The sequence below is a fragment of the Cannabis sativa genome, chromosome 3, assembly GCF_029168945.1.
Source record: "Cannabis sativa cultivar Pink pepper isolate KNU-18-1 chromosome 3, ASM2916894v1, whole genome shotgun sequence".
Classification (NCBI taxonomy): domain Eukaryota; kingdom Viridiplantae; phylum Streptophyta; class Magnoliopsida; order Rosales; family Cannabaceae; genus Cannabis; species Cannabis sativa.
Genome location: NC_083603.1, coordinates 37,512,396 through 37,524,119, shown reverse-complemented (window position 1 = coordinate 37,524,119; position 11,724 = coordinate 37,512,396). Strand labels below are relative to the sequence as shown.

The following is an 11,724-nucleotide window of genomic DNA, read 5'->3' as shown; positions in this document are numbered from 1 at the left end:
CTGCGAAGAATTTACCGACTTCTGCAACCAACACGGAGTAGTGAAAAGCTTCTCCGCGGTTGCCAGGCCTCAAACGAACGGCCAAGCGGAAGCGGTCAATAAAATCCTAAAGGTCACCTTGAAAAAGAAGCTGCTGGCCTGTAAAAATAACTGGCCTGAAGAATTGCCAAGGGTATTATGGGCCTACCGGACGACCCCCAGAACCACAACCGGCCACTCGCCCTTCTCAATGGCATACGGTTGTGAAGCAATGGTCGCGGTAGAAACATTATTCCCATCCCATAGGAGGACGACTTACGATCCTGCCACTAATCAGGCACTGCTCCAAGAAGCTGTGGATCAAGTCGAAGAACTCCGGGATGAGTCTCAAATACGGATGGCTGCTTATCAAAAGAAGGTGACAAAGTATTTTAACTCTAAGGTTAAAAACAGAAAATTCGCTATTGGAGATATGGTCCTAAGAAGGGTTTTCCCAGCCACCTAAGAGCCCGGAGTTGGGGTACTTGGACCAAATTGGGAAGGACCATATGAGATCGAGGACGAGATCGGCTCCGGTACGTATGAACTATAAAGAATGGACGGAACCACCGTCCCAAGAGCCTGTAATGCCGATCACCTCAGAAAATATTACCAGTAGCGAAATAAAACTTAGAGTTTGTTAAAAGGGTTTGTACCGTCCAAATGTATACCTCCTCTATATTAAATAAAACTGGGTGCCTTAAAAACAAAGTTTCTATGCCACTCAGGGGGGTACTAGGGTATACCGCACGGACAAACAGAAAAACAAACTAAGTAAAATATCCTGACCCAAAGGGCAGGTCAGAAAGTATGCACAAAAATAAAAAGCATAAGTATAAAAACCCTGATCCAAAGGACAGGTTAAAAAACATAAGTGTGACAAAAAAAGATCGCATAAAAAATATCCTAGCCCAAAGGGCAGGTCATATACATATAAACGGCCCGGGGACAGCCCTTAAAATATAATTGTCTCCCCTTCAAATGAAAGCTGCTACCTATATGTAAATTGTTCTAAGGCAGCAGCAAATATGTACAAATGAAAAAAAAAAGAGTTATAAAAGAAACGGGTGGAATCTTGGTCAGTTGTACTGTAGCTCAGTCAGCCCGCGGAGGAAGGCGAGGTCCAATACGCGCCTCTAGCGCGGCATCAAGCTTCTTCTTCTTTTCCCGAAACTTGGCAATCATTTCCTCGGGTTTGGGATAAAAAGTAAGCTTGATATTATGATCATTGGTGGACCAAGCCATGTAGACACCATCATCGAAGCGCTTCGGGCACCGGGCGCAGGAAACGGGAGAGAGGAGCTCGGCCCTCTTGGCCTTCCTGGTGGATTGTTCTTTGAAATCCCTAAGCTCCTTCAACTCCGCAGCTAGAGCGGCCTTGGACTCAATGTCCGACTGGTGAGTTTCCTCTAAAGATCTCACCTTGGCGACCATTTCATCCAAAGCCTCCCTGGCCTCCCGGAGATCCCGCCTGGCCTTGTTAGCAGCATCGGTCTGAGCCCTTAGTTCCTCCTAATGTTGGGCCTCCATCCTGTCCCTCCGCTGGGCCTCGTCCCGGATCATTGCCTCGGCCTGGGCCTCCCTCCGTTTTGCCTCCTCTTCCTTGGCCTTGGCAGCCGCCTCCTGGCGCTCGGCAGCCTCCTGGTAAATCTGCCTCTCCGCTGTGAGGTCCTGAAGGACCTTCCTGACATCGTTCATGTCCCCAAAGTCGGACAGAACGAAGCCATGGTTTATGATGTTCTTGGAGAGGCGGCCAGCCTCAGCAGCAAGCTGAACCATAATGCAAGGATAAGAAGGAGAAGTTCCTCAAAGGAAATAAATAAAATACAAACGATAAAAGGAAAAGCGAAAATTGCAAAGTACTTACCACCGTGAGAGAATGGCTGAGGTCCTGGACCTGGACGATGGAGTTCAGGGAAGCGCAAGTGGCAAACCGCTTAGGCGCGCAACGGGTGAGCTGAGAAGCGAACTCGCCAGTCATCTCCGCGGCAAAAGGAGCCAAGGTGGGCCCTAGGAAACGACGAAACCAGTCCGATAAGGGGTCCAGATTAAGGTCCCACGGATCCTGGTAATCCGGGTGGTTGATGCTCGCCTCGACCTCCGCCCGCAGAATCCTCCTAAGAGCTTCCGCTTTGGCGTACCCCCGGGAGTACTCATCCATAGCATAGTTATGCTTGGCTATTCGAAGCTCCTGCCTCACCTCGTCCCCCGGAATCGGGGTAAGCACGATGTTGGGAGGAGCAGGATTTTCCTCCATGGGAGAGACCCCGCCGTCCAGACCAGGAGCAGGAGTGTCGGCCCTCCGAGGCTTCTTGGGCTCATCCTGGGCAATCATCTTGCCCTTGCGCTTACGAATCAGAGCCACCTCAGGCTCCTCTTCGCCCTCCTCAGCTTCCTCCGGAAGGGTTCGGGCCTCTCCCGCACTCTCAGCGGCTTCCTCCGAGAAGTCCCATCCCTTCCCTTGGCCTTCTCCCGGAAGCACCTCCTCGTCATCCACTAAGTCAATAGTGTCGGGGGGAGCGCTGGAAGAAACCGTCAAGGAAGGGGCCGGGGGAGAAGAGGTAAAGGCCGGAGGAGCCACGGGAGTATGAACTCCAGCAAGCTGGTCCAGGATGGCATCCATGGAGATACCTGATTCACAAAATAAGCAAGTGTTAGAAGACCGTGAGGAACCGCTTATACAAGACAGAACAAATAAGCTACTCCTACCCGAACTTCCTAATTCAGCCCTAGCAAAGTCCTGAACTTTAATGCTGGCGGCGTCATCTCCAAGATAACTGTCCGAGGGCCGGAACCAGCTGGACGTTATGTAAGCTGATGGACCTAAGGGAATAGGTTCCGGAGGGCCGGAGCCCATCCGGGACCGACCTAGGTAATCTCCTAAGTTCGAAAAATAAAATTCCTTCAAACGATCCCCCCACCGGGTCGACAGCATCTTAAATCTACGAAGACGCTCGTCGAACCCTACGGGCCTACGACTGGTATATTCATCAACGGAAGGAACATGACGAATTATCAAGGGAGACTTACCGCCGGCACCGGAGGTGCTAGCACCAGGAGCCCCCGAGTTTGGTTCGGGGACCGGAGGCTGTGGCCGGGGAGTTTGCTTCTCGGAAGAATCTTCAATGCGAAGGGGCCTCCGGGCAGGACGACCCCCAATCTCTTCTTGAAGAATCTTGTCAAAAAATTTAGCCTCGAACTTCCCTGCAATGGCTTGGCTCCGTCGCACCACCGGACTCCCCACGCGAAGTCCTCTCCCAGAGGCTGCCTGGGCCTGAGAGTATGCTTTCTCCTGGGCCTTTCGGTAGAGATAATCTTGGTATTTTTTCTCTGCCGTGGCAATGAGTTCATCCCGGAAGGCCTTCTCCGCAATCGGCGCCCTTACATTGGGGCAGATGACCCGGGAGAGGTTGGAGTCCTCCACGGATTGGTGAGGAAGGATAAGTTTGGCCTTCCTACAATTCTCCGTGGTGACTAAGCCCCCAACGTCGAGATCGGCGCGGTCGTAGGAAGCAAAGGCTTGGGCCCTTCGGAGGAAAGCCTGAGTAGGAGGCGTCCGTTGGTAAGGTGGGATCCGCACCCACTCCGTGAGGAGCTCCGGGTGGTCCACAACCCTGAACCTGGAGGAGAAGAAAAAGCGATGGCGATACTCCTTAACGTGAGTCTGCCTATTATACGGAACCACCCCCTCGTTAGCAGGATGGATCCGGAACCCATAAAAACCGTCCTTAAGTTTGTCCCCTTTCTTGGGGACGGATACAAGTTCGTAAAAATACAAAATTTCCGCCGGGCTGAGAGCAGGCGGTAAGCTTGAGGAATGAGTTGGTATGGCGCAAGGCCGACAAATACAAGGAAATTAACGAAATAATCTTGAAGCGGGAGCATGGCACCGGCCATTAAATGAGTCTGGCTCCAGGCCCCGAAGCCGTCATAGTTATGATTACGCGTCTCCGAGTCGCGAGGAGGCCGGTGATAGGTCCCTGAAGTGGAGGGTTTGATCCCAGCGACTTCTATAATATTCTCCAGCTGGTGAGGGCAAGTCAAGGTGGATCGAAGCTCAGCCGCTTCCCACCCAGTCGCACGGGATTTGTACCCCTCCTGGGCAACAGGTCCCAGGGAAACCTCCTCCAACGTGGCCATGTCTTTCCACTCTTCTTCGAAGATTTCGAACCAGAGGCAGACATTTTGTGTTCTGCGAAAGACAAAAAGGGAAAAAGAAAATTCCAGCAGTTAGGTCCCATACCAAACCCTAAGTCAAGAAAAAGGGAGTGGGGGTCCCCTAACCGCTGGAAAGAGGCCCCCTCCGGACACGTGTCACATGGGAAACCCTAGAGAGATTCCCTGAACAAGTGTCGGGTGCAGTGAAATCGCAGAAAGTGGTTTCTAAAAAAAAAAGAAAAAAAAAACCATTCTATGCCCTAAGCAACTGTTGAACGAAGAACACATGGTTCTCTTCAACAAAAATGCACATTGTAACAGAGGCATGATAATGGCGATCCTACAACTAAAGCAGTAGACATAAAACAGAACACTTGAAGAGCCTCAACACTCGCATACCCAGAAATCTCAGAATACGAACCCAGAGAAACAAACAAAGCAAGTAAAGGCATGTCATTATCAAAGGATGCAAAAAACTTACAGTAAATCGTTGAACTGGGGGTCCTGAATGTGGTCAAGTAAAAGTTGAAGAAGAACTGTTGAAAGCAAACACTGGAAAACTGGGAAAAATGTCTAAGTGCTAAGACAGTTCGTGCTGTTTTGGAGAATTTTCTCTCTAGGAAATTCGAGCAAAAATGGCAAGGAATGGAAAGTAACCAAACTGAAGGAAAGATGGTGGCTTTTATAGGCAAAAGTGCATGAGGAACAGGCGTCACCACCTACCAATCGTACGGTGGGGGAGATGCACGATTCGAATTCCTGAAAATCAACGGATCAGATCAAGCTGCCATAAAGGCGGTGGAAACGTTTGAGTATCCGTCTGACACCATTAATGCGCCGCATCAATTAAAGGGCGTGAAACGAATCGACCTCTGCAAAAAGCGAATCGCTGCATTAAATACCATCATTAAATGTGCCCTCACGCGCTCTGGGCTTGAGCCAGGGAAACGAGGAGTCAACCGGAGGCACTTAAGCAAGCCTTGGTTTATTTTTTCCAAGTAAACAAGGCTTGGGGGGTAAATGTTGCCCCTGAATTCGCCCAATATACGTGGACCAGTCGAAAAGGGACACGTGGGTCAGATAACTTGTAAATATTTGGTAAGTCTTTGTATGCCATAAGGAAGCACCCTGGGCATAGGTCCCGGAGGAGGCACCCGGAGTGTAAGGTGCTCCCGGAAGCTCGCATAGCATGAAGCCTCTCCGGGATGTGTCAGGCCTCTCCTGAGCAATCAAGTCGCATTTAATGCCGCATGGGAGGAAGCGTGTTGGGACTGTAACACGCAATAAAGTCTGACGGCACAACCCCCAAACAGCAGCGCTACAGTAATGATCATTTAAGTCTAGCGACGGCTACCCTGCGAAGAGTCACGTCAATCACAAGGCAAAAAGGACATTCCTCATAAAAACCCTACAGCACCTAGGGATTTGACCATGCATCACCCATGGTATATTCATGGGAAATGCCCAACTTTATGGATATTTGCAGATACATGTGTAAGACCAATCCTAGGGATCACCCCACCAAAACACTATAAATACCCCCTCAAAACTCATTTAATGGGGTCGAGAATCTTGGGTTGCATAAGAGCAAGAAGAGAAAATACTCACCAAGAACATTCTCTGTATTTATGAGAAAAACATTCTCTCAAGTGTGGAATATGTATTAAATACATCCATTAATAACAAAGACTCGTGGGCTAAGGCTCATTAACGCCCCAACCACGTAAAAAATCCTCATCTCACTTTCTTACAGCTCTTTAGTATAATCATATTTTAACAGTTGCCGAAAATCTCGGTCAACACCAACTATAATACTCATGAAGAAAAAGCCGTAATAAATGCAAAGAAGAGACATCTTTTACCTAGTAACGAAGGGTTTGAACTAAGATTTCTAGATGAATGGGGTAGGGTATTAGTACATCTGATACATAATTTAAATGGGGGAATTTGTCCTCGAAAAAAGGAAATGTTGAATGAATTGATTGTAAATTATAATATTTTACTAATTCTGTCCCTTTTAAAGAAGATACTAATCGTAGGGAAAATGGAATTTCCACAACGACTGCAAATCCCTCTGATATCATTTGAGAAAAAAAAATTTGTTGTACCCAAAAACTGGATTTTGGTTTGAATCATTAGCGGAAATAATCAAATGATTCTGTTGATACATTCGAGAAATTAAACGTTTTACAATTAGTAAACTAGATTTATTGTCATAACCTACATTTTCCAACAAATTTGATTTATTTCTATTTAAACCATAATCATGAACAAATGTATAAATATACTCCCGAAAGATAAGTGGGTATAGTAGGTCATGTTGCCAAGATCTATCTAGTTCTAAATATCCTTGAAATTCTGCCATTTAAAATTCAATTTGAACTGAAAATAGAGTAGGGGATTTATTGGGTTATCAAATGATACATAGTACGATACAGTCCAAACAAGGTATTATAATAAGAAAAATATATACCTCGGAAAAAAAGGTAAGAGTCATCAAGGGACTCTCTATCCTCTCTTTTTGCACCTAATCGATTTAGGTTCATTTTAGGATAACAAGATGGTTAGAAATCCTTTATTTTTACAATCCAATCGCTCTTTTGATTTTGAAAAAAAAAATAAAATCTCTTTATCAATATACTGCCTTCTTCTACACATTTATCTCCACCACATAATGGTAATGGAGTGGAGATAGCTAATAGTTAGGACTCATAAAAAATAGGTAATCCACTAATGGGAAAGGCCTTTCCCGCATCAATCACTAATATATTTTTAACGTCTAATTAGATCGGGTAATCGTTCAAAAATTTAAGAACAGGAGCTCGTTACTTTTTGTTTCCTTATAATTGGAACCTCTAGTAGGGTTCTATCCATTTATTTACTCGACTCCATTTTCACTTTAGTTTTCATTTCTTTTTTTTATTTGTTCTCTGGAAAGAATTCAAACAAATTAAAGAAAGTTTGTGGACTATTATGGTAAGAATGATTGATTCTCAGAATTCTCTATTGATACGACATGCTGCTTTTTCCATTCATTCATTTCAGGATAAGTCGGGGTCTTACAAACTCTATTGATAGTATAGATGAATCCGTTGCTTCATACAAATGTGTAAAAAATGCTAGCCACACTTAAAAGCCGAGTACTCTACCATCGAGTTAGCAACCCGAACTAAAATAATTCGAATGTATAGATACAATCGGAATCCTAACAAAAATAGAAAATTTTATAATCAATTATGCACATAATAAAAATGAACAGATCTAATGAAAATAAAGATATTTGTAGACCTACTCTTGTCTCTTATGTGATTCATTATTCTATTTTAATCATTTTAATCAAAACCAAAAAAACTTCTTGTATTACATATTACAGCAAATTCAATCAACCTTTTATTTTTTATTTTTTGAATGAAATAAAGTCTATGGGATGGAGATAAATAGATTCATTTATCCATTCTCCATGATCGGATTATATTTATTTGATAGACTGTTGTCAATATGAATGATGAATTTAAATATTGAGTAAAAAATTCAATGGATAAATGGAAAACAAAAAAAAGATTTATCTTGGTCTTGGATTGGCACTAGATAGATAATCGACATAGAGACAAAAGAAAAGGGTGTAGACGAACAAATAAATGAAAGAAGAAGTCGAAAAACCTAGGTTTATTTACTCACTTAATATCAATCAATAGAAAAAAATACGTAAAAGATATAAGTCAAAGTAAAAAAAGTGAATGTTTTACTTTTTATTTGTTCATAGAATTTCTATGAAAAACAACCATTGATATCACAATAATATCAAAAATGGAAGACAAAATTGTTTATTCTCTTGATATTTTTTCTATCTATTCCATCAATAAAACCAAAAAAATAGATTTTTATTTTTATAAATTTATAAAAGACGACATTTTTATTCATTTTTTTTCTATATTTTTCTATATCTCTTTACTATAAAAATTATAGTAAACATCCTAAATTAAATAGGATATAAATTGAACAAGAAAAAAAAAATTAAAATAGCATAGAAAAGATTATAATCCGGTCTTTATATTTATTTGATTAATTGAATTTTGGTTGGTGATTAAGGCGAAGTTCCATAAAAACCCCTGCCTTTTTTGAAATATCATGAACAGTTCCTGTAGGCTGAGCGCCTTTTTCAAGGAAAGATAGAATAACAGGAACATTTTAATAAGTTTGATTCTTTATCGGATCATAAAACCCCACTTTCGGAAGAGCTCTTCCTTCTCTTCGTGATCGAACATCAATTGCAACGATTCGATAAATGGGTCATTTGGATAGATGTAGATAAAAAATACCCCCCCCCCCGAGAAACGTATACGAAGTTTTCTCCTCGTACGGCTCAAGAAAATTCAAGTTATGTTTATGTAGAGAATTCTAATGTCAAATATATTCATAAAAAAATTAAATCAATTAGACCAAGAACTGTCTTTCTTTATAGTTAAATACTTGGTTATTATTCTTTCCCCAACAAAAAAATTATTCGTATTTGTAATTTGAACTCTCATAACTCAAGTTGTATAACTCGCAAAGGAAATTCTTTAAACAGTTTATTTATTGAACGGTCTCTAATCCTCCTTTTGTCTGTCTCCGTTCAAATCTATTTTAATTCTTCATTTAAATTGAGTTCTAGTTGTTGAGACAATTAAAACGGTATTTCCTTGTTCTGGGATCCTTTATCTTTGCCTTGAATCGTTGGGTTTAGACATTACTTCGGTGATCTTGAATCATTTCAAAATAGCGGCAACATACCATTTTGAGGGATTTCTTTCTATCAAAGAATCATACGAATGGTTGATTCCTGTTTAATACACTTTTGATTTTATTGAAAGAGTTTTACCTATTCACCAAAAAATTTACTTTTGAATTTGAAACTTGCTTGAATTGGACACTTTCGATTTCTCCATCGAAAATTTACTTCAAGTTGTCCCAATTTATTAATTGATACTAACCTTAGATTCTTCCCTCCGAGAAACGAATCAATACGTTCTGCTCGAGCTCCATCATGGATGATATGGTTTACATCACAACCCCCGGTTCTAGTGGAACAGAACAAATGATGTCGAGTCAAGAGCACTTTAATTCATATATATAGGAAATGAAATGGTGGATGTAAGAATCCACAGCGGATCGTGTCCTTCAAGTCGCACGTTGCTTTCTACCACATCGTTTTAAACGAAGTTTTACCATAACATTCTTTTAGTTTGAAAGCTGTATGTAATTAATTCCATTTATAGAATTATGAATAATCATTGGTTCGGTTAGTACTTAAGTAATCTATGTATTTTATACTTTATTTTTCTTTCTATATGAAATATAGTTTATAAAGAAGTTTCAGCAAGAATTCAATTTCACTCCAAATACATCCAAATACATATATTTAAAATGATTTTATTTCAAATTTAATTTAAATAGTTAAAAAAGACTTGAAAAAATAAACTCAAATCAAAAATTATTTTGAAATTAAAAAGAAGAAAATAACACGAAGAAAGTAAGTTATTTTTGGCATCGTCAAGTAACTTTAATATAGATAAAAAAAATCCAATTTCTTTTTAGGTTTTTTTTATACTAATTGAAAAAAGCAGAATCGAAATAATATGGGATTCTGAATGTATCAGATAGACTAAATAATTGTTACTGAACGAAATTCTATTATACCTATAATATTTACTATTTTAAAATATTTAAAGATCCAAAATGAATTGAATTGTATTCCATTTGGATTTGCGTGTTATTTGAACTCAATTTTCATTTTCAGAGAGGACTAATTAAGACTAAGAATACTATTTTTTCAATATTAGACTCTGAAAATAATCTACTCTTAAACAGAAGGTTGTTCAAAAAGTAACCTTTATTCAGATAAAAAAAAATAGTATATAATACTAAATATAAGATATAATATGAGTGAAGTATGGTTTAAGTATGTAATAATATCATCACATAATGGGTTGGGTGTGCAGACGAATATGCTCTGGGACGGAAGGATTCGAACCTCCGAATAGTGGGACCAAAACCCGTTGCCTTACCACTTGGCCACGCCCCATTTCTATTTGACACTAATAAAGACTAATAGTAATTTTGATTGTTCGTCAACTCCCAAATAGAAAAAATTATTGATAAAATTTTTCTATTATGTAGATATTGAATTAAACAGATGAATTTATTGATCATTACATCTAATTCAATTAAGATATTGTATGAAAGTATGATTTATTCTATTCACTTTTAATTTGAGAATTAAAGGGGTTTTGATTGGGCGAGAAAAAATCGAAGAAGGTCTTTTGGTATATCTAATTTCATTTATTTTTATAAAATTTCTTTTTATTCAGCTTGCCTTATATCAATAACTCGCCTTATTAATAATAAAAAAACGCTAATTAAATTAAAGTTCTTTCTTTGGCCTAATTATCGATTAGAAGATTTCGCTTGTATTAATCGGTATTGGTTTGATACCAATAATGGCAGTCGTTTCAGTATGGTAAAGCTACATATGTATCCTCAATTTAAAAATTAACCAAAACCGTGTATTGAAAAAAGGGAAATAAAGATTGACTTTATTTTCTGTGCTGTAGTGTATATATGAAGACAACAAGATGCACCTATAGATTGTTTTCCATTCCATTCGGCTTGATAATACTAATTTGACGACCTCTCAATATTTATAAATTGAATCAATATTTATAAATTAAAATGATAAAAAAATCTTATTTTATTGGTTTTATTTGAAATTTTAGATATAATTTTTTATCTTTTATAAGTGCGGAAACCTTCTTTTTGTATACTTATTCGAATCCAATTTAAAATGGATATAATTTTTAACAAAATTAAGATTATTGTGTATGACAAATCAAAAAAATGAGTATTATTATTATTGATCAATAAAAACATCTAGCCATAAATAATTTTTAAATAATTATTAAGTTCAAGAAAAAAAGAGTTTCTTTTTTAAATAATTTTTTATCAAAATTTTCTAATTTATTTTTTTTTTGTTCAAATTCTAAATAATTTATAATAAGAAAGAGACTATGAATTTTATTTATCCAACTTCTTTTTATGTCCTTTTTTTTGGAAATTTCATTTTTGATTGAAAGTGAAAACAATTTTTTAATTTGTCCACGGTAGGCTCCATTTAAAAAAGGTTCATATATTTTCGGTAAATATGTTTTTTTTCTTTTTTTGTATTTTCATTATACAATCTAGTTCTTTTTTCGAGTCCATCCAGAATAAGGGATTTACTATTTAAAGTTTTGTCTAGAGCCTTGACTCTTTTTATAAATTTGTTGCTTAGGTTTTTTCTTTTTTCTTCATTATTATAGCTCCAATGATTATATAATTCGTTGGAAGAGGGTTTCTCTGTAGTGACCAGAGACACTTTTCTTTGTATCATTTCTAACAAGGTTGACAAACCAGGTGGATACGTAAAAGATATTCTTTCTTTGCCATCACTTTGACATGTATGAAAAAAATATTGTGACATTTCTTTTCTTACAGAATTTTCAAATCTAGCATTTTTTATATATCGAAATG

The 11,724-nt window shown here is 39.0% G+C and overlaps 1 pseudogene; it reads right to left on the bottom strand.

The window, feature by feature from the left end:
- Positions 1–11,149: 11,149 nt before the first annotated feature.
- LOC133035725 (putative protein TIC 214 N-terminal part) overlaps positions 11,150–11,724 on the bottom strand; it is a 2,239-nt pseudogene continuing 1,664 nt past the window's right edge.